At 33.3% G+C, this 25,253-nt stretch overlaps 1 protein-coding gene across 2 annotated transcripts in view; it reads right to left on the bottom strand.

Moving 5' to 3' along the window:
* LOC108729297 (uncharacterized) overlaps positions 1–25,253 on the bottom strand; it is a 103,233-nt gene that overhangs the window by 41,613 nt on the left and 36,367 nt on the right. The window contains exon 1 of one of the 2 annotated variants that reach the window (XM_018458355.1): positions 24,889–24,990. The exons of the other annotated variant lie outside the window; for it this stretch is intronic. The gene's annotated coding sequence lies outside the window, so the exon portion shown is untranslated. Of the gene's footprint in view, positions 1–24,888; positions 24,991–25,253 lie in introns of those variants that run through there. 2 annotated transcript variants of the gene reach the window in all.

Here is a 25,253-nt window from a genome sequence, read left to right as displayed (position 1 = left end):
CGAATCAAAGAGTCACGATTAAAATTGTTAATCCACGACAATCGCGTGTGCATCGCAGCTGCGTGCATCGCACGATTCTGCATTTTTATCAGCCCTGCAACTTCCGGATCGATCGCGCGGCTTTGCCTTTTCGCAAATGCCCGAGCTTGCCTCGATTATATCGACTATCATATAAACTTTTTATATATATATATATATAAAACACGGTCAATAATATTGTCAGTACATTCTGAAAAATATAGATGTGGATTTAATACCACGCGATGTTATTATATAATTCTCACCGATTGGTGTTAATATTAATACCAATATGATATGAATTTAAAACACCTCGTGTTTATGTCATCAAGGGACAGCGCTTGTCTCTCCTCTCTTAAATTTTGACAAGGAGAAACAATTAAATTTTGAAATAAACAAATTAATAATAAGGGCCATGAGCCAATAAATGATATATTTAAATATTGAACATACATTTCGACCTTCTGTCAGGCCACCTTCAGTGTTTACAAAATTTCAAAAAATTAGAATAAATTAAGTTTCAGTAATGATTGGATACAAATAATTCTATTATGATTACGCAAAAAATAAGTTTCTGTAATGGTTGGATACACATAATTCTATTATAATTACGTTAATAATGATGATGGTGATTGTGATAAATTTTGAAAATAATTTTTGATTAATAAAAAAGTTAACGTTTATTACTCAATTTATGGCTCACAAGTTATTCGTAAGAAAATTCGCTGGAGATCCTCGAAAGCTGATTTTAATATAAATATGTTAATAAGTTTTGTATGAAGATAAATGTTTGTCTACTTCCGTGATTGGAATCCTGGATACGCTTATGGTACTAACAGTATTATTGACAGTTTAAAGTTTGTAAAAAGAGCGCATCAATAATTCAGACAGTTGCACAACTACGTAGGTATATAAAAGCTGAGCTGAAACACAATTCAATAATACTAATCGTGTAAAATTGTAAAAATAATGATGCATACTGTCAGTATTATTGATTCAATATTATTAATCACACGGAAAGGACAGTTTTGCTGAAGTATTTAAAAATTTAACTAATAAATACCTTGAATTGTAAAACAAAGTGCTGTCATTTCCTCCTGATACAAACCTTATATACATAGAAAAAATAATTTTGCTGAAGTATCTAAAAGTTAGATACAGATCTGAAAATAATATTGTTGGACCATCAAAATAATTATATAGGTAAAGGACACTCAAACTGATTGTTAACTATCAAATTTTTTGCATTCAAAACTTATTGTTTATCATGTCTGAAATTCCTACGTAATTATTTTATGGTCCAACAAAATTATTTTTAGATCTGTATCTAGCTAAATTTTTAGATTATACATTTCAGCAAAATCGTTCTTTTCATGCATTCGTATCAGAAAACGCCAGCTCTTTGTTTTAATTAACAACTCGAAGCATTTATTAAAAAGCAATCGTTTGCAGAGTATCGATTCGTAAAGGTCAATATCCTGTTAGTTTCGACAAGCTGTCCGTCGTACATATGCAACGCGTATAACGAAAACCGAGAGAAATTTATGCACGCGATTCTCGGGAAGGATTCATTAAAGATTCATTGACGGAGAAGTTACTGTCATAACCAATGCAACTTCTCAAGGAGCAAGCACGTGCGACAGTCGGGTGCATCGGGTGCAAGGGCACATGTGCACGTGCGGCGTGCCGGTTTACGAGTTGGACGAGTACGCGAGGAGAATCACTAACAGAACGGCGTCGTAGCTTTTTTAGAAGTGACGCCAGTTTGTCGCTTACAGTCGCCTCGTTCTCGTCATCGTCTTTTCTCGAGCCTTTTTATTTTTCAGCTCTCTTTTCCTTTTCGAGCCCGAATTAGAAGCCACGACGTGACGGAACCTGAATGCGACAATCGCGTTAGTCTCCCCGGATATTATCGGGGAAAAAAAAAAAAAAACAGGAGTCTATTTCGAGCTGTCCCGTATAATTGGATTGAGAATGATAAAGTAATCGAATCAGTCAATTTAACGAGATTAAATTAATACTTTTCTAATCTGCGTTACTCGCTGTAACAAAGAAGAACTAATTACAAGATGATATTACAAGGCGACGACAGGTGGGAGCGCGGAAGTAATTAATAAACTTCTAACGAGGTTGGACGTGGCCGACGATAAGCACAACGATGCAGAATGCCCGATAAAAATTGCTGCAACGTTGCACGCGAGAAGAGCGCAGCCAGGCACGGGTTGAGCGTGCAGAGGCGGATGCAGAAGATATTCTTTAGTCAGAGACCGCAGCCAGCTGGGATTTAAAAAAAAAAACAAAAAAAAACTGTCATGATTGTCGCACAGTTTACATGACATGCTCTTCTCTCGCCAGATGCGACCTTAGCCTCGCCAATCTCGGGAGAAAGAAGAGGAGATTTATTTTTGCGAGACACGTTGAATACGATGAATTTAATTTGGATTCTCTTCTCGCGTACATCCGCAGCATGCAGACGTGCAAGCACGAGATTGCACACTTCGTCGCTTGTGCGCTTTCAACGGCTCGCTTCTCGTGTAATGTAAGAGCGATAAGACAAACGTCTCGAGATTACACCGTCGCAACGTTTCGGTAAGCTGCTCGTTTCTTGCGAGAAACATTTAACACCTTAACTCATCGTAATGCGGCGTGTAAGAATTATGTACCTCAGGAGCTCTTAAAAGAAAAGTTTTTGGTAACTATATTTGCATGATAAAGTAATTATGGTTAAGAGCTACGTTTTTTATAGTTATTACTGTTATAACATTAGTAATAATTTAATTGCATTTATAGTTATAATTTTAATATAAAAAATAATATAATTAATTTTTATAATATAATTGTATAATAATAATATAATTGTTTCATTTTATGATATGATATCTATAATTTTATAGTTCGATTTTTTGGATAATCATATGTTCTATTGATATATAAGACCAATTATAATATTTAAAGTACTAATATTACACCGTTGGGAAAAATGTTGAATTTAACATAAATTACAGTTTGTAAACAAACCGTGGGAACATATTTTTTTCAGAAAATTAACATTTATGATATGTTAAATTAACACATATTTCATTCATTTGTCTTAAAATTTACGTTTTAAAACACATTATTTTTATGTTACTTGTTCACTTACTCATAAATTATGTCATTTTGACACTAAGAAACATTGAATATCAATTTCACAAAAAATCTTTAAATAACATAATCACGTTATGTTAAATTAACACTCGAATGTGTTAGAAAATTCAACACAAACTGTTAACACAAACGTGAGTGAACCGTTTCCAACATAAATACACAAACTTTTTCACTGTGTATAGTAGTAATAACTAATAATAATAGTACTAAAAATAGAGCTCCCTTAGGGCTGGTTGTTCCACCTTTTAATAAATTTTACCTGTTAGGTAAATCTGGCAATACGCGCATGTAATTGGGTAATCTTGCTACTTACCCAACACGTAAAATTTACCAAAAGGTGGAACAACCGGGTCTTAACCACAATATTTTATCATTATATTCACAATATCAAAAACTTTCCTCTCAGTGTACACACATAAAATTTAGAGACATTGTTTCCCAGATAATATCTGCAAATACATCTTCTCTACATATCGTCGCGTCGCAATTGCTGTATGATTCGAATCGATAATCAATACAAAGTTAAAGCTAGAATATGAATTTCGCTCCCAAATTAAAGTTGATCTCTTAATCCGTTTGTTCGTCTCTCTTTCTCTGTGTTTCTTTCTGCATATCGATTATAAAATGTTGATATATTCCGCTACGAATTAATTTGACGCTGCTGGAAAATTGAAATCAAATTACATGAAACATGTGCGAGCGCTTTGCGCAATGTCATATGTAACATAATCCCAGCAAAGACACACGCGCGGTTCGCACTGGCAGACAGCCAGAATTATGCAATTTCACAACTATGCGGCTAGTCCAATTAATGAGGTCGCAACGATTCTGCTTTAATTGCTAAAGCTAGGCAACAGCATACGGATTTCAGCGGTTTTCATATTTATTGATATACATTTCTACAACATATATTTCTACAACACAAAACGGTTAAATTCAAATTTAATTTTATGAAATTAAATTGTTATTAAATTGTTAATTTCAATTACACAACATCGCTCAATTTGTACTTTTCGTTTCCAAGAAATTCTTATATTTAAAATTATTTTCGATCTATTTTTCCACACACATATATATATATATATGCCACATTGATTTATATATTTCTGATGAAATATCGTGTTGTCCGCTAAGTTGTTCGACAAATATACTTGGGATCGCGACATAATTATGTTTGATCCGCGTGCTTGGTTACAGGGATCACGTTGCTGTATTTTGGGGTGTTAGCTTTGGCATTACTTCTGTCAATATTAGTGCGTATCCCCTTTTGACGCGTCACAGCGAAATTATATCTCGATGCGTAAGAAGCAAAGATTATTCGTAAGATAGGATAGCTGAAAATACTTGAATCTTCTCAATAATCAACAACGATCATGTTCAATAAAATTAATCTCAAAACTACACTATATCCCTGTGTTTGTAATAACTTTTTTATAAAAATTACTAGACTTAATTAATAACACACTGTTCAAATTTTTTTCAGAGTACCATAGAACATACTCCGAAGAATTTTTTGCGTTAAACACAATGTCGCTAGTAGAATTTGCGTAGCACGTCAGGATTTTGAGTAAATTGAAGTAAAATGCGCAAAAAATGTTTCTGGCTATTTTCATTTATAAAACAAAAACTTGGTTCTGAATAAAATCTATGACATCTAAAAGTACAATCCAAGAACTTTCAAATGAGTACATCAGGATTTTTAATGAATTGGGGTGAAATAGATAAAAAAAACTAGCGCAATTTACTAAAAATTTTAATATAAAAATTCTGAAGATGACATTGTGTTCAGTGAGAAAAAATCTTTGGGAAACATAGTATCGTACTTTGGAAAGAAAAAAGTATTTTTTTGTTGAACAGTGTAATATAACATATTTATAGAAAAGTACAATTATTTTTTTCGAACATTTAGTTGAAATTATTTTACTCAAGATTTAGTAGCTATTACTAAATTTTTTTTTAGTATAGAATATGTCGATGTACCTTGAAGATAGAATAGACAATGTTACATTCTAACTTTGAAAGAGCGAATATCGAACGGATATCTTCTATCTAAGTATCTCGTTTACTGTTTCCCTTGAAGGTATGGAACTTCTTTATTTCTTTCGTAGTTCGACGTATTGATTTATACGAATGACAAGATAGAAGAGGAGTTTAAGTGTCTGTAATTTTCACACGTGAAAAAGATTATTGGACTCGACTCAAGGAAGAGGTTCGGATTGTAATCCAACTGCGAACGAACAAATCTGTCAGGCGTCGCAAAGAAGGAAGCGTTGGGAAAATGGGATTAAGAATTTCTCTTTGTGTTGCTTAACAAACTTCGTCAAGTCGCGTACGACGCCTCGACGTTAGCGGACACAAAGTTACCCCGGAGTAGATTTATTCTCACAACGACGAAATCCTCCGGGGCGGTTCGAGACATCCCTCCGGGGAATTTCTCTTTCTTCTTTGCGATCACTTAAAAGCATTCCGTTCATTATGCGAGTTTTTGGAAAGCGAGAGAGATATATACGCAATACAAAGATAACGCACACAGTGTTTGTACATCGGGAGATTTAATTTTGTTTGTTGCATTTGTTTTTCGCGTAAAAATATACTTACAAGGAAAGAAATTGTTAAGGTATTTAAAAAAGATATATACAGATTTAAAAATAATTTTGTTGAACCAAAATAATTATGTAAAAAATTCAAGCCTGATAAATAATCCTGTAAAAGGTTTTGATATTCCACATTAAAAAGAAACTTTAGTAATTATAACTACTAAATCGTGAATAAAATTTCAATTAAATGTTCGATTAATATAATAAAAAACAATTTTACTCTTCTATAAATATATTATAATATATAAGTATTACTAAACGCGCGTAATAATATAATCAGTCTTTGGTAATAATTTAAAAAAATTCGTCAAAGGTAAAATTGTATTTTTTATTATATTAATATAAAACATTTAATTGAAATTATTTCACTTAACATCTGATAGCTATTACCAAATTCTTTTTTCAGTAAAGCAACCAATTTAAGAATTCTGTAAAATTATTTTGATAGTTCAAAAAAACAAAATTATTTTCAAATCTCTATCTAACTAAATTTTTAGATACATCAACCATTCTTTTCATGTACAACACGAAGTACTTCGGAAAGAGCTCTGACGATTAAATGTAAAAAACGGGGCTCGAAAGATACGAGGTGTGAGAAACGCGAAGTTCCGTGCGGCGAGCTTGTAAGAATATTTCATACCGTTGCATTACGGGGATAAATGAATCTCACTTTGCTACTTTCTCCCCTTACGTTAGATAACTTCGTCCGACTCGCATCCCCTACCGAAAGCTGTTGTTGCTCTTGCTTTCTATATGGACCTGCTGCGAGTAGATTGCAGTAATCAACGCGAAGCCGGCTACATAATTCGTACTAACTCGACTATTTAGAGGAGCGTTGTAATGGGATTAAGCGCCAGTGTTTCAGCCACAACCCTTTCGTATCTGCGAACGAACACTCACAGTTTATCGGAAAATCGTCCCCAAATCGATAAGGCATAAGAGAGGATTCGACGAATAAATCTTTTCAAGAATATTATTATTCCTGTTCCGTTCTCTCTCGCAAGATATCTCGAACTAGATATAGATAATGTATTGTATACACGTGACGTAGGTGTAATTCAACGCAGCTGAGACAAGGATAGTACATAAACTTTCTATGATTTATAAAAGATATGCTAAAAAAGTCGAATATAAATTTTACTTTTCGCAAATCTGATTTCAATACAAGATCTATGTCATCAGATCTGATCTTCTATAAATTCATAGAATATATTTTTGTTATTTTAAACGATTAAAATTATCATTGTATTCTCATTTTTAAATATCATTCGCATGTTTCTCCTTACGATTATAGCAAGTACCATTATTCAAATATTCTACTTCCTTTCTTTGAGTGAAATTCTACTCGGAAAAAGGAATTGGAGTAACTTTTCACTCGTTTTTTAAGATTGAGATTTCACTCTAAAAAAAATTAGAGAATACTTTGAATATCTCGGAAAATTAACATTGCCGAAAATTGAAAAACGGTCTACCTTCGCAATTTCCAGCGCATAATGGTGGAAAAATTATTGCGCAAAGAGGCACCCTTCGGCCGTCGACCCTTATTACTGAGTTTCTTTGTAGCGCAGGAGACGAACGACGAGAGGAGGCCCTTACAGAGGGCTTATTGTCGTGAGGACTCATGAATAATTTCGTCGGATCCTGATGATCAAGGATCTTAAGAAGACACAATAATCTTCATTGATCCTGCTCTTTCCGATGCGACGAAATCGAAAGGATCGCCGCTCCTTCGCCATAGAAATGAGCACCACTCGAGGACAGACTCGAAAAAGCGAATAATCTTCGTCGAGTTCGTCGGAGTGGCCTCGAGTTCGTTAGAACGGCCTAATGTATGCGTCACACATGCCTAATTCATCGGCTCGACAAGCTTATAACGCGTAAGCTCAGCGAATCTTTCGAGAGACATTGTCAGACATTCGCCATTGACGATTCAATAGATATTTATTGATTTATTACTTAGTCTCAATTGTCGTTCTGTTTATTAAGAACGAGTTTTACAGACGCTAAATGGTATAAACTAGAGAGATAAAAGGCACAAATAAGTGGGTATATCTCTACTTTTAACATTATATACAGATATTTTAAAATCTGAATTTTTTATCAAGATTTTTTTGTAATACTAGAATCGATTGATGTGAAGTTTTATTATATTTCTAAAACTTAATTACTTAATAAAAATTGGTGTTAAAACAATGAAGACCCTTTTTAAAAATGTCAAAGTAATGTCATGTTTATAGATGCATTTTTTATATTCATTTTCCCTTTACACATAAAAGGGTTTATCGAGCAGGTATAAATTAAATAGTCACGATCCAATTAAGGATGTATTTTTTAATAAATAAAAAAATTAGAATTCGTTTACATTGTATTTGAAAATAATACGTAGATACAAAAGTTTGGCAGCAATTTAGAATGTAATTAAAAATTATTTCAAAATAGGTAGACATGTTTTAAAAAAATAATTGAGATAAAATAAGAAAATTTTCATTTAAATTAAAATTGTATTGTTAAATATAATATTGATCTCAATGAACTGTTTCAAATATATATATTATATTCATCTTTTATACGAAAAATATAATATAAAATATAAATATTTATAATTCCAGTCATTTTTTACAGAGACTATACGTCTAATACTTAACTCGGCGTAATGGAGACTAAGTCATAATGACTCGAAAAATTTGAACACCTATTTCTTACACAGAGAAAAAGATTTTTTTTGATTTAATAAATTCATTGTATCTAATAAATTTGTTATTTGGAATGGTCCAAATAAACCAATATTTAAATCAATAAGTGTGATTGTTTGAATTTGAAACAATGTATATCTTTGTCTTAAATACATTTTCTGTTTGAACAGATAATGTCCATCTTCGACATTCGCATGATCAAATTGTACTGCACAAACATAATTGATATAGCATATAGTGCTGTTAGTTTAATCCTGTTGTTAGACGTATAAGCCATTGTTTTCGTAATTTTGGCCAAAAAATATAATGATTGTTCTAAGAAGGCAATTATTTGCATGGATCTCTATCTAGCATAACCTCTATCAATATTTTGCCATTTTCAAACAAATAATTTGTTTCATTATTTTTATTCATTGTAACCAAATAATATATTATTTGATTGAAAGACATTACTTCAAATAATAATGTTATTTCTGTCAAACAATAAAGTTTTTCGAATGAAACAACAAAATTTTTATTCAAACAAATAATATTTCATACAAGCATACGTTGTTTCAATAAAAAATTTTAGTCAAATAAATAGGAATACTAAATCCAAAGAAACCTTTTTCTCTGTGTACATACTTGCTTTACGTTACAATAAATAAAAGTGCTTTATATATTATACTTATTATAGTTATTATATTAGTTATTATTATAGTTATTATAGCTATGATATATATTATATAATATATATAGTTTATTTTATTATCTATATTAAAATAAATTATCTATCATTCCATAAAACTATTAGCTTCTTAAAATCATCCGTATAATATTATATAGCACCTCAATGACGCCGGATTAAAAACCAAACGCGACGATTCGTCTGACGGTAGGAATCGATGTGTGCGTCCTCGTCCACAGGTTGTCGATTTAATTCGACGACAAACGCGTGAATGCGCTGCGTTGCGAATGATATGCGAATGGCGTGATCGATATTACACGTGTTCGTCAAACGCGTGTGCAACAGACAGCAACTGGGTGTTGCGAGAGAAACGTGGCTTATTTTCGTCCGTTTAAATCCAGTCGAACGCCTCCGCACGATGGTCGGTTAGCGACTTTCCGACTGCACACTAATCGTGCATCATATGCAATCGATCTCCTTCCTCTCCCCGTTAGTCTCCCCCGTCTGGATAAATCGAGACATCCACCTCGATTTGGAGGGGCTCTTCGTCCAAACAAATACTCGACATTTGACTCTTTGTAACGAGAGCCTTTCGTCTTTGTTGGCTTCTTCGAATCACTATATCCCGTTGAATAAAAATTGGACAAAGGACCTTTGCGGAGAGATGTCGAACTGTATTATCAAGATGTGTAATAATATTATTTGTTCGAATATTTTCTATCTTATATAAAGAGAAAGAATGATTTTGTTGGAATAGGATCACAATTTTTTCATTATTTAATTAAAATTGATTATCTCATTTATTTGCATATATTTAAAATATAAGATTTTTATTGCATTTTCAAAAAACATTTTCAAATTAATTAAATATAATAGTTATGAAGTTACAGAATATTTACAATAATTTCAACTTTGTATTTTTCTGTAACAATTACCTATATATAGTAATTCCATCTAAAAATGGAGCTAGATTCAAATATTTTTCGGAAAAAACAATTCTTGAAGTATCTGAAAATTTAGCTAGACAAATTTGAAAATAATTTTATTGGACCATTAAAATAATTATACCTATACATTCAACCATAATACTGCGAAAAATTCTGACATTCTAACAACTATCTTGAGTGTTCTACATAATTATTTTGATAGTCCAATAAAATTATTTTCTAATGTGTACCTAACAAAAATTTTTAGATACTTTAGCAGAACTGTTCTTTTCGTATATAAGTAAAAGTAACATATTTTAACAGAAAAAGCAAAAGAAAGCATTTATAAATGCACAGATATAAATTGGATAGAAGGAAAGAAAGGAAAAGAAAATAGAGTTTTCAAGCATTTCTTATCAAACATCAAGGATTTACTGCAACTTGGCACGAATATCTGGACAGAAAATCTGTCGTAATGTTTTCATCAAATTCCCGATTTTACGCGATTTAGATTTCCAGGACACACTTCGGTAAATAGAACTTTATATAATTTCTCTATTCGTCTTGGTTTAAAGAAATTTTGAACAAACTTCATGGAGTTTCTAAGACTGTGATAAAGTTAATTCAAGTGACCTACTTCTCTCCCGATCGAATAAATCTTTCTCGTGGCAACGAGAAATACCTATATACGAGAAAAGCGAGAAATCATTCATCTTAATTCGACGGGCGTCGATCGAGAATCTATTACCATGTTTATCGCGCCAGTCTATATTGTTGCCAATTTTAATTTGTTGCTAATTTAAGACAGCATTTATATTCGACTGTCGGAGCCAAGTTGCTTCAACATTGCGGAGTGACTTCTTCACTTTATATTGTCCGTCATACGAGAACGTCGATGGCACGCCATTTAACATTTGACGCCTACAGGAGACGAAGTAAGATATTTGTTCGCGTTTGAGCGACGTCGGTTTCGGTAATAACGTTCGTAGGGGAGTTCCGAAAAGAGGGTACACCGATAAAGGGACGTCGATAAGGATTTCCCTGGGAGAATGCACCCTCTCCGTCGTGAAGGCATCCGGCCGCGAGGAAATTTGAAATACCACGTCAAGAGGGACCCCACGAATCTGATATAATCGGCTGAAAAATGCGCTCTCAAATATAATCGGATCGAAGGACGAATTCTTTTTTTGAATCCCTTAAAATAAAGATCACGGTTTTTTTTTTTTTTTTAAAGAAAAATGATTAAATTAATTTTGATACAAGACCTCCAATATTTTAACATATACTTTTCCGCTTTAAATTTTACGGCAAAAACATAAGATGCTATAAAAATTAATACTTTCATTAACAATCCATTTTTCTTTTAATTTAAATCCGAGAACAAATCGTGTACTTTATAGTTGTTTACACCGTAATGAGGGAATAAAAAAGAAAGTTTTATCCGGAACAGATTAGGGGTCGAATTTTTCGAGTCAATTCTTTGTAAGGTCACTCCATGAAATATCGCGTTGATGAAATTTCAGGAGATAATAAATTTCGCGGAATTGAATTCGTTGCGATGAGAAAAGTTGAACGAAATCCCAAGTTTTGCAGCGAAGAGACTTTTCTCTTGCTGTCCGTAACCGCGTTTGACGATGCATAGTTCCCTATCTGAGAGCGAGGGAAGAAGTAAATGATTTAGGGAGCATCGTTCGTGACTTTCGAAGTTCATTACACGACGGAATGGAGCATGGAACATGCGATTGCTGGATTGTTCCGCGTGAACTGATCGCGACAATGTCATTAGGATTTCTATCCATCATTCGGAGCCACAGACAAAACTGGGAAACGAATTCACTTCTTTGGCTTTGCAGCCAAATGCGAGCAACAAATTGTTTCGAGAAATAAAACTCCCTTTTTTCAATTGCATCACGTAGTAATAAATGACAATAATTACAAGTATGCTTGCTATTTTGGAAATATTTTCTGAATATTTTCAATAAGATAAGAGAGAATTATTTATTTAATATATTATATTATTTGTCATATTTTTTGTATATGAGATTTTTCTTATACACTATTTTTATAATAGTTTACATATTATTAATATTGTATTATTAATATTAGAAATGATATATTTTATATTCTCTTAGAAAAATTAACTATAGTTCTAAAAAATTATTATTAAGATTATAATTATATTTTCTTAAAATATAAAAATTATTTAATTATATAGTATATTATTTCTATTATTAATAATTAATATGTAAATTTTCTGAAAACAGTCCGGAAAAGACTTACAAAAATATGTCAAATAATAAAATATGTTAAATAATATAAATAAATAATAATTCTTATTTCTCAAAAGAAATGCTCAAAAGATATTTCCAATTATTAATGAACATTTAGAATGTGACATATAATAAAAACTTCAAAAGTACATTGAATAATAATTCTTATCTTATTTGATCGCGAATATCCAGAGAAAGTTTTCAATTATTAATAAATATTCAAAGAAAGAAAGAAAGAGCGAAGTTCTGTGAAGTGAGAAAACGTTTTTGAAGAATCTTACGGTGCAAATATAGGCAATCATAGTTGATACTGGCTATTGGCCAGCGAGAATGATCGAGCGACGGTCGTTCGGAGAATCGAATAAATCAATTCCTTTGATTCCCAGCTGACTATCACGCAAGTGCATGGTGTGAGTCGGACTGGCAGATCGAATAGTTTATCCAAGAGCGAATGGACTTTCATTTAATCAACAAAATTCTTATTGAGAGATTGGAATTCGCGGTATTTCTCGTAGGAGCTCGATCACTAAACTGCCTGAAGTCAATCGCAAATGTTTCGGGAACGTGTACTTTGATTTACGCGTCGATATACCTCGTGAGAAAATTACATAAATTTCCTTTTACACACCTTATTGTTCGCAATTGAATGAAGCCGCCGAACGATAGAGAGCGAATTACTCGACGACAAAAACTTTTGGCGCATTAAGCAAGCAGTCGGTATTATCCTGCAGACGCATATCGATTATCGTCGCTTATTATCTCCGGAGCGCGTTAAGAACCATTAATAAGAATTAAGGGCGACGGGCGGGCGATTAAGGGTACGCGCGATCGACTTCGAAGGGATGAACGCCATGGTTCTCGGCTCGTTTTGTTTCGGTGCTTCTCGGTTTTCCCGGCAGCAACAGCAACAGCAACAGCAACAACGGCGGCACCGGTAGCACGCTCGTGAATTTAAATGAAACATTAATCAGGATACGTCAGGGGAAATAGCAAGAGGCGTTCCCCCTCCCGTCGCCCCCCTGTCGAAATTTGTAGCGTCACCCTCTCTTTTGGGGACTAATTTAAATCAGCCACCCCGTTGCACCCGGCATTGTTGGCGCAAAAACAATGGGACAATCCGCTTTTCGCTCGCCCAACACTCTCGTCGACAGTCTGATTGTTACTGCAAATACTGCCGAGGCCCGCACGACAAATTGATAAGCGGCCCCGTACAATAGCGAGTCTTGTGTAGCTTTGCGATGGAATTCTTTCGCAAACGCCAAATAAGAGCAATTGTCAAAATCAAAGCGTCGCGTTCGTCAATGTAGATTCGTTTATGTCACACAACGAGTTTGAAAAGAAGTGTTTAGAGCACTTTTAGGAAATTGATGATGTTTTATGTCAATGCATAGAAAGAAAGTACGATTTTGCTAAAGTATCTAAAAATTTAGCTACATTGTTGGACTATCAAAATAATTATGTATACTATGAAAGAAAAATTTTTGGTGTTTACGACTATAATTATATATTACTGTACACACACACAATTATTATAATTACTGCTATAATATTTTATGTATATATATATATATCTCAACAAATTATAATATATAGGTATACATACCTAGTTAGTAACGTGAATATAATTATTAAAATTACTGTAAATTGTATATATATATATATATATATAATCAAACTATAATAATTATAACTACTTTTATAATAATAATTAATAATAATTATAATTTGTAGTCATTTTCGCTACCAAATATGAATTTTATTAGAAGAACTATACATATATAATTATTATTGCTAACATTATAACCGTAATTACGGTAATATATAATTATAATCGTCACAAAAACTTTTCTATCATTGTAATACGCTCAAACTAATTGCTATAGAATGGCTGCGTTCAGTGGAAAAAGCAGCTTTACCCAACTATCGTAAGATTTTAATGTGATTGGTTTATCAATTTAGATCCAATGAGAAACTAAAAGCAAACTCAATCATATCAAAGAATTTTGTAACAGTTGCAAAGCTGCTTTTTCTGCTGAGCGCAGCTAATGTCAAAATTTTTGGCAGCATTCTTCATCATGCTTGAATTTTCTGCATAATTATTTTTATTCCAACAAAATTATTTTCATCTATCTACTTAAATTTTGAAATACTTCAGCAATTTTCCGTGTGTGGCAACATTTAAATATTTTCAAAATAGAAGTAACTTTTCATTACTATGCGACTTGTTTGAAGGCTAAACGAATAAACGCCATTTTCAGAGCCTCATTTGTCGGTGGTTGAAACTCCATGCTGTAAACGCAAATAAAACCGGGTCTCGCGGTGACGTGGAATAAATTGCAGTCGAGCGATACGTCATTTAGGAGAGCGCAGTTGCAGCGGAACACGTTGCAACGAGACCCTAATGACGATACAGCTAGGGTGGGCACGAGATACGATATGAGGAGAAAGCGCTTTACGATGAAATCCGATGCTTGATAATAATCGCGTTCGACCGACATATTCGATGCACTTTCCTGCCGTGCAATATCATAACAAAGCCTTACATTAGCATTACCGCGCCGCGGACTCTCGTCTTCCATCGATATCAATTTATCCGAGCCAGCAGTTATCTAATTGGTAATCTTTTGACGCATTCATTCTCAATTACAGATGGAGCGAGATGCGGTAGCTTTGCATAAAAAGACTGCTGCGCGCAGATATCAATATCTTCCAATCTAATGATTCTCAAACATTTTGTACTGGTTATTTACGCATCACATGATTAACATACAGTAATAAATCGAGAGGAAGAAAGGGAAGAGAGAGAGAGAGAGGGCTAAAATATAGAAAATATGAGAAATAAATAAATAATATGTAAATTAGTAATGCGTAAATATTCGACATTTTATTTAAAATTTGTATTCATATTAAACTTTGTATTGGATATAATTTAATGGAAATAAAAAATGTAGCAATTGCTGATTCGATACAATTAATAATTTTTTAAACAACTGCAGTGAAAGATATTTCTGTTCGTCTTTCATAATCTTTTCACTATGTCTTTGCGTATGTATCGCTTTCAGAAGATTGATCTTCCAATGCTAATTATAATATCGATCGCGTTAATGGCCGAACCGGCGAATCGCATAATCGGGCATAATTGCGTAATGACCGAGGACTTATTACGATTCATTACGGTCTACCGCTGTCAGAGGCTTGCGTCCTCGTAAATTATAAGTCCGTAACGTTCGACAGAACCGATTCTCATGTGCGACACGTTCTCGTCGGGCCATTTAAGCCGCATAATAAGTAGTCCACGAAATGATCCTTTCTATATAAGGCGACGGACTTTAAGGCATCTCAATCAATCGTTCGACATATCAGAAAAAAAGCAGTTTCCATATATTTGACATTAATGTAAAAAAAAAGCGATATCTAGATAAAAATATTCTCCTAATTTATTTCGGTATTGGATCGTAAACGCATTTAATCTTTAAAGAGCAGAGATTTATTTTTAAAATGTCACAACGTTAACAAAATATGTATTATTTTAGCGTCAATACACAGAGAAAAAGATTTCTTTGGATTTAGTATTCCTATTTATTTGACTAAAATTTGTTTTATTGAAACAACATGTGCCTGTACGAAATATTATTTGTTTGAATAACAATTTTGTTGTTTTATTCGAAAAACTCTATTGTTTGACAGAAATAACATTATTAATTGAAATAATATCTTTCAATCAAATAATATATTATTTGGTTACAATGAATACAAACAATGAAACAAATTATTTGTTTGAAAATGGCAAAATATATTGATAGAGATTATAGTAGAGATTATGATAGAGATCCATGCAAATAATTGCCTTCTTAGAACAACCATTATATTTTTTGGCCGAAATTACGAAAACAATGACTTATATGAACAACAGGATTAAACGAACAGCACTATATGCTATATCAATTATGTTTGTGCAGTACAATTTGATCACGCGAATGCCGAAGATGGACATTATCTGTTCAAATAAATGATGTATTTAAGACAAAAATATACATTGTTTGAAATTCAAACAATCGCACTTATTGATTCAAACATTGGTTTGTTTATTTGGACCATTCCAAATAACAAACTTATTTGATACAATAAAATTTATTAAATCCAAAGAAATCTTTTTCTCTGTGTATAATGGCTTTTCCATCTCTTATATAAAAGTTAAGATATTAATTTATTTCACGTTTGTTAGCGCAATATTCAATGAATTCATTTCCATAATGCATTTCCATAATGCCTAGCTTACAACTTTAGATAGTATGATAATCGATTTATAATGTATGGTTGGCAACAAATAAAAAGACTATTGTTATCTGCTGCATTTTATTACAATTCGCTACACTCTCATCTTTTTATTGTTCCGTTTATGCTTTTTGCAGTTTTTTTCAGTCTCTTATCATGTATCGATTTTTTTCTGTCTCTTTTTGTAATTTCATCGATGTAGCATCTCGAGAACAGACGCGGTTTCATTACAGAAATATCGCAGGGAGCACTTTCTGTGTCTCTGGAAAAATGCTCTGGAAAAAAGCATCATCGATGTACATAAAAGAAGATAAAAAAGGGGAAAAAAAAGATCGAGACATATCGCAATTGCACTGCTGACGTTGCGCCGTAGATATTTTCTTACCGCGGAAAACCGAGAATGCCATGTGCAGGATGAGAAATAAAATCGCTACGAAGATAAAACGACGGAAACGTGAGTGGCTGGCTATACGCGATTGCGAGGGTACACGGAAGAAATTCGGATATATGAAAAATGCGGAAACACGAGACATGGTCACCGGCTCTTGTAAGTTTCTTTCTCGGCCTGTAAAAACTTCTCGCCGACGTGTTACGTCGTTTTCGAGCGCGAAATTTCTCGTCGAGCGTGATTTTCCAGCCGACGGAAAGTTCGGCGTGAGTATTCGCTCGGGAATAGACGTGGAAAATGGGAGAAGTTTATATCTTCGCGACGAATTTTTAATTCGGCTCGATGAGAATGGAAGATGAACTTCGAAAGTTATTATTATGTAAGTTCAGAATTTTAATTTGACGTTACTGGGCCAGAGACAGCATTGAAAATTAAAAATTCTATTTGCATTTACATGATTTACATGAATGATATACGGGAAGAACGGTTTTGCCGAAATATCTAAAATTTTAACTAGATACACTGTTAAATCCATGATGTCCCATTATACCACACAATTTGAGTTATTTTTAATCATTTATAGTGATATTTCTATATTATTCGCCATTGCTTCTACTCAATAACGACATATTGAGTAGAAGCAATGGTATATTATAATCTAATCTAAAACAATGGAATTAAATAATTTAACTCACGAAAATATAAATACAAATATAAAACTCAAGAAAATATAAATATATTAAATGTGATTCTCAAATTTAGTTTATTATTTACTAATAATAAGAGCAAACGTTAATAGTGTTAATATGGACGTTGTTTACTTTAAAAAAAATCATAGAAATAGAATGATTTACATTTTTACAAGCAGAAGTTAATAAAATGTTATTTTTAATCAACTCAAGGGATTAGATTATCATTGCTCCTCTAGTATTTAACAGTGACAAATTTGAAAATAACTTGTTTGACCGTAAAAATAATTATGTAGGATTCTCAAATTGAACGATAGAATGTTCAAACTTTTTGCAGCATTGCTTTGCATCATGCTTGAGATTCCTACAAAATTATTTTGATGGCCCAATAAAATTATTTTCAGATTTAGTTAAATTTTTAGATACTTCAGCAAAATCTTTTCGTGTACCATTTTACTATGATGTGTAGATACATTTGCGTTCGTAAAACGCTTAACTTTAAAAAATTCTTTTACTTTGTTATTTACTTATAATACAAAAAGCTCATTGAAGTCTTGATGTTTCTCTTGAAAAAAGAATCTATATTAAACCGATGAAAAAGATTCATGCATGAAACATCTTATGTGTACAATAAAATTTTCTTTGAAATAGAAATTACGTCGCTTTTTCAAGGTGTGGAAAGAAGAAACGTTTTACGAGAAGGGTGAAGAGTCTGCATGCGAATAGAGGCACAGATGACGACACGCGTGGTCCGACTGCCGCATGGGATACGCCGAGGGGTGGCTTTCGTACGAGTAAATCGCGACAGATCAGCACTATGAAGAAGCGAGGAGAGGAAGGAAACGAGAAAAGACAGAGAGACGGAGGAAGTCCAAGGGGACGAAGGAAGTCTTGAGATCCGACATGCTTCGCACTAGTACTTGTGTCTCCTCGCCTTGTAGGAATTTCAGACGACTTTCGTTGGCTCTGTTTTCCTTCTTTTTGATCCTCTCTCGAAGTTGCCTCCATTTTTCTCGCAGTATTCAATACAGTTGGCGGGATGCTGCTTGAATTTAAAAACCGACCATCGAGAATTGAGACGCAGCCATTTTTCTCTATAGGTATGCCAAGAAAATAAAAATAAATGTACCTAGTAACGTTTAGGAAATTTTAATATCTTTATTTTTATATTCTCAAACTCGAAACTCTGCTAATTAATATTAGATCACAAATAAGTAGGTACGCTTCTTACAAAGAAAAATAATAATTTCCTTGAATAAAAAAAAATCAGTAATTTTGTTAAAAAATAATTAGACAGTCTGGAACTCATTTCGCGCGACATATAAATTTGTCTCTGCCTCTCCCAGGGTTTCATTCCTCGCCCCTTATCCCTTGTCAACCCTTGTCGCACACATCCTTCCTACGAAATGTTCCCACGAATTATCCATCACCCTTGAAAATGCCCTTTTTCATCCCTTTGCAAAAGTCTTGCTCTCGCGGCAATTGTCTGGGAAGTTCAGCTAGTATCACGTAATAATACAACGCGAATCTACTGTCGGTGGAACGGTCTAGACGATCTAGATAAGGAATGAAGCGTTCTTGCCAGTAACGGACGCGAAAGATTTGTTTTTATCTTGCACTCCGGGAAAATGTCGAGTAAGGTTGCCGTTCGAGGGAGAAAAATTGCACTATTCCGTGCTGGATAATCGCGAAGATCGCGAAGGGATGTGTATTACTCCTGAGAGACGGCAACCTTGCCGGAACTATGTGAGAAGGATCAGGTGCCGTCGCGCTTGCTTTTTAAGCGGCGGAAGTTAGTCGCTTTAAAGAAATGAATTCGGATCTAAAAGAAAATACTACTTCGAGATAAATCTTTGCCATATTAATTTAGTCTGAGTTTACTCTGAGTATCGAAAGGTTTGTTGTTTTCGAGATAGACGCTTTGGATTGTACTTTTCTCTTTGAATCACTCAGATTCATATTAAGAAAAAATTTTTCATATTTGTGATTATAATTACAGAGTAAAATAATTAAGAACTCCGTTATAATTATTATTACTACTATAATATTAATAATAATAATTATATTTATAGTTATATAAAAAAATATTCTTGAGCACTGAAAATGATTATAAATTATAGTTAAATTATAGTAATTACAACCATTCTTCCTCTCAATGCAGAAAATTACAAAATTTTTCACACACAGTACTGAACATTTATTTTTTATTAACATAATTATAAAAATTCCCCGTGAATGCTTATTATTTAATGCAAAAAATAATTTCTTAAATTATTCCTTATGTGCTTATTATTTAACGCCAAAAAGAAATTAAAAAAATAACAATTCTCAAACTATTCTACGAAAATATTTTATTACGCTTAATGGCGTGAAAAAATTATGAACAACTATCAATAATTGTATCAATTAATAAAAATCTCTGATAAAACAATTATAAATAGACCAGAAATTTCCACATCAAGTTTCATCTGAGAGCTTTTCCTTGTCGGGAGTTTTCAAGAGCAGACAATCACGTGCTCTTTATGGTCACTGAACGAATCGTAGCCCCTTCTGCAAAAGGGGCGGAAAACCTCCTTCCATCACTCTCAAGAGAAGTCTCGCGAACGCAGTCTCCGATCTCCCAGGATAACCTTCCACCCACTCGATCCTGAGTCGAAGCTCTCGACTGCACCCACGGGATATATTCTTCTTTCCCTGCTCAGAAGATTTCCTTCGCGAGATTAAATCCTAAAAGCTTTTAATTAGATACGTAAAGGAAAAGAAAACGTTCAGAAGAAAGGAAAAGAAATAATGTAAATTTTTATTGCCTATACGATAGGCAGACGTGTCTTTGTAAGAACCAATGCGCTATGAAACATTTTATTACCTATGGAGTTGCGCGAGATTTAATTTATTCGAGTTGAGGTATTCTCTTCGAGTAGTCGAGAATTTTTCTCGTAGGAGATATCGATCGATGTGGTAAAAGAAAAAAGCAACGATAGTAACAGTCGTTATTGTCACCGAACCGCGCATATTCAGTCGCTGACAATACCTTTAAAAGGGCGCGAATGTGGATGCGCACTCGGCCCTTCGTTGCAGCCGTACTGCACCGGCACTGCACTGCAGTGCGGTGCTATAACTCACACGTACTTTGCTCTTAAAAGCAGAGGAAGTCGAAGTTGGGATCGTGTCGATTAAACCGCCGTGCTTCGCAGTCACCCCCTTTCTCGTGCGAACAAACGACATTTCGAGATCTCGTTTCTCTCTTTTTTCGCTTAAATCGTGAACCACTTGCATCACGTTGAAAATGCGACATCAGGATATTTCGGATCATTAGACTCGAAAATTACGACGCTCCGCCCGTGGGCGTTGTCAAATTATGACGCTTCAAAGTTCGGGAAGCTCCGCGACCATATATATGCTCGCCAATCGTGGGAACGAACCTTCGTTAAGGTTCGCCACACCGCTGCTCAGGTCAGGGTCACTTGATTGCGTTAACTACAATTTGGGGCATATTCTTAGCCCCTCTATTAATTTACGTTCCAAAAATAATATGATATATTAAATAAAATAATATAATATATTATTTATTAATATATATATAATCTCTCTATAAAATTATATATATTAATAAATATTTAAATTTCGTTTAAAAAGTACCTTTGTAACAAATTTTTGAAAATAATAAAAACACAATAGAAGCGCGGGTGTTTTCTTCTTTCTTTAATCTTTAAAGAGCGCAATTGTATAGCTAATAACTAGAATAATCACAGAAGAAATTGTATTCTGGTGTCACACACAAATAAAGTTACTTAAATTACGTCATATTTTATCTAATTCTAAAATGTGTGTTGACATTCTACTTCTTCCTCTTTTATAATTTTTTTTGCTAATGTATATAAATTAAACAGCTAAGAGATTAAAAAATTTTTGAAATTTTTCCTCTCATGTATATGTAAAAACTTTACTTATACAAATTTCTAAAAACTTCATACTGTAAATCCAAGAGCGTGTAATAAGTGCCTACAAATATGTGTGCATAATTTAGTTTCCGTGTAAAAATAACATTATCTAAAAATAAATGTATATATTTAACATGTAATATAGTGTTATTCTTATACAGGGAAAACTAAATTATCTACATATATAAAAGCATTTATTACATGCAAAGACTGCATTTATAGCCATTCGTTTCCTTTCTAACTCTCTAAAAAATTAAATAGTTATAACACAATGTAATTTTAATATCAACGCGATAAAATTTGTCTATAAAATATCCAAATACTAGATATCGAAATAGCAATCTTGTTACGTGTACAAATTCTCTTGAACCGTGAACATGACGAAGAAGCGACTCCAGCTTTCTAGCGGGTTATCTGATCACCGGAAGCGCGACGTAATGGGAACGTTAAGGCATACCGCTACGTGCGTTTCCGCCGGGGATTCGTCGCGATTTAATATCTACGCGCGGAAAATCGCAAGACGCGTACAGCCTCTTCATTTCTGGCGCCTACGGATTCATTCATTGCGCCGCCCGGCTTATTATTCTCTCGTCGAGCTCTTTTCCGCGCGAGGTCACGAGCCACGTAATAGCCGCGAGGAGGAGCGCCTCTTTTAGAAATTACCGGGAGAAATTCATGGAGAAATTGCGAGGAGACTTACGCCAGAGCTCGATGCACCGACCTGTGGGGATCTTTGAATCCTATCGATGAAAGGAATCTTTTAGCTCAAATTACGGTCGATCACACCGCACGAGCGAAATATTTTTGCGGAGAAAGTAGACAAATAGTTCCTGATTAACGACTATAATGGCATGCCGGTGATAACGACGAGCAATAGCGAGCGGATTCTGACGGAAAATATTTTTGCATTACTGACAACAACAAAAATTTTTATACTTGAGAGTTTAATCTATATGCTAATATTTTATAATTAGAATAATAAGCATTATTCTCTAACTCAGCAAACAAAACATCATTTTTACGTTGTTAAAAATGTCAAGTTTATTATTCTAATTACAAATTAGTATATGGATTAAATTGATTCTCAAATATAATAAATTGATTGTAAACTATAACAATTTGCTATTATTATCGATATTAATATGATTTGTATTATCCATCGAATAATCCGCTCGCTATTGTTAATTATTATTACGTGTTATACCGGCGTTATAGCCACTAACCCAGCAAACAAGTTGACGTTATTTGTCGTCATTTTGACGTTATTACAAGATTACATCAATGACGTTATTATTTTAACCCAGCAAACAAGCTGACGTTACATGTCGTCATTTTAACGTAAAATACATCAATGATGACGAGTTATGTCAGCTCGTTTGCTGGGTTAGAATAATGTTTGTTATTCTAATTATAAAATAACATTAGCATATAGATTAAATTGATTGAAATATAACAATTTCCTATTATTGTCATTGATATGAAAATATTATCCGTCAAATAGTCCGCTCTTTATTGCCCGTTGAACAGGCTTAGATTTTAATAGAAAAATATGTCATTGCATTCCATTATTAAATAAAAATTAGAATAGTGTCATACTAGAAAACCGAAATAAATCGATAACACTTTTATTTAATCTACTGAAACATACTGAAGCTTAAATCATTGAAAAGTCATAATCAATCACTCAAAAAAGTGATCTTGCAGTTATAGCAAAAATTATCTAAGTACAAAAAATAGCTAAAATAAATAAATTTCTAGCAAGTACTGTGATATTGTATATGTATTGCATCTAATCATATAAATGACACAAATAGAATTTAGATTTGTGCTATAAATTCTATGCGTATGATACATAATTTTTTATCAGATACAAAAATCAGCTATAATTCTAGCTGGAGCAGCAAAATATTTTTTGCGTGATACAGGATAATACATATGCATTATACAAAGTGCGAGAGAGAATTTTACATTTCAAAATGGCAGTTAGCCTTGTAAGTCAATATGAGATTGACATAGAAGATTAAATTTGTTACTCCATAAATATCATATTGACTTTTTACTTAACTTGAGAAAATAGAATATTAATTTCCTTTTTATCGCAATTCTTATCGCGTGAGTTCTCCATTTATATACTTCCTCTTTTACAGTTTTTCATAGATAAAAAGATTCTATTATTAATTATTCATATGTACTATTTTATGTCTTTGCCATAACTATTTATATTAAAACATTTATAAACCTACACAGGAAAATAATACGATACTTGAATATTAATTAGTTGAGTATTTAAGTATTTAAAAAGTTCTTATATACGCAAATCTATCATAAGTTCATCACGAGCATCAAAATATATTCCTAGTAAGTTTAATACTTGAATCAAGATTATTAAATTAAAATAATTTCAATTTACTTATTATATATATAAAGTCGTTATTTCAATTTTTATAATTCTTCAAAAGAAAATAAATTCTTGTTTCTTTATGTATATGATAACGTGAAATTTTTTTTAAATTTATAATAAGTTTATTTTAGGACTATTATCTAGAAAATATTCTTTGTTAAAGATAACCATTACTTGAAAATAAACCGTTATTTAAAAGAAAAAAAAAGAATAAATTTAGTTATCACTTTCTTAGCCGTAGAATATTTTTCTGTATGCATATTAATTTTAACATTTATTTTTATCATAGAGAACATCCTAGTTATTAAAAAATCTTAAAAAATATTCTAAATAATTTTATAATTTTTTTTCTATTATTTCATATACGATTCGAGAAGCGAGAAGCATCGAAAAAAAAAACTCGTGACGTAAAGAAGGGATGATCAAGTATGACATACTCATATTTTTAAGATTTAAATCTTCTGAAGTCTACTCTCCAATTTCTGTCTTATCTTTCGCGTGTAATACCATTCGAAGCATCCAACGTTTCGAATATATCCGAGAAGGAAAAGATCACAGTTTCCAAACTATGCGATGTAATAAAATCCGATTCGAATCCTTCGACACGCCAAATATTTGAACGATTCCAATCTCCACACTCTCCGGATTGCAAGCTGCTCACTGAACATCACGCGGATACGTCGCCGAATTTTATCACGTATTTATTGAATATCCGCGATCCCAAGCCCCTTTAATCTTAAAAATTCTCCAGATCGCGAAACCTCGTACCTCGGAGAAAACCTCTAATCGGGGAGCTACATCTCGCGACGCATTACGCATATCCTCCGCCGTAGTGCCTACCCCTCCGAGTTCCAACCCTCTCGCACAGAATCGTACCTTTTTCTCCATCGAACGTCATCCCCCATCGGTTTCGACGTGCTGTGCAGCTACCACCTGGCAGATTCACAATTTTCTCAACTGTTCACAATGTAATTACGTACTTGCACTTGGTGTAATCATGCACTATCTCTAATTGCGATCACGCTCGTGACACGAGCGAGCGAGCTGAAAAAAAAAACGGAACAAGCTACCTCCGAACGCGATGGTAGCTCGACAGAGACTGAGCACTGCTGCCGGCTACCGAGAGAGGATAGTGGGATGGGAAAGGGTGCCTCTCGACTCGATGTACTGCGATGCGCCCCGAAGGGATATCGATATCAAGAGAATGTCCTGTTCGCGAATTACCGGATTTTTGCAGAACA

Source organism: Mycetomoellerius zeteki, unplaced genomic scaffold, assembly GCF_001594055.1.
Source record: "Mycetomoellerius zeteki isolate Tzet28-1 unplaced genomic scaffold, Tzet1.0 scaffold72, whole genome shotgun sequence".
Classification (NCBI taxonomy): Eukaryota; Metazoa; Arthropoda; class Insecta; order Hymenoptera; family Formicidae; genus Mycetomoellerius; species Mycetomoellerius zeteki.
This window is presented reverse-complemented; position numbering and strand designations above follow the sequence as displayed.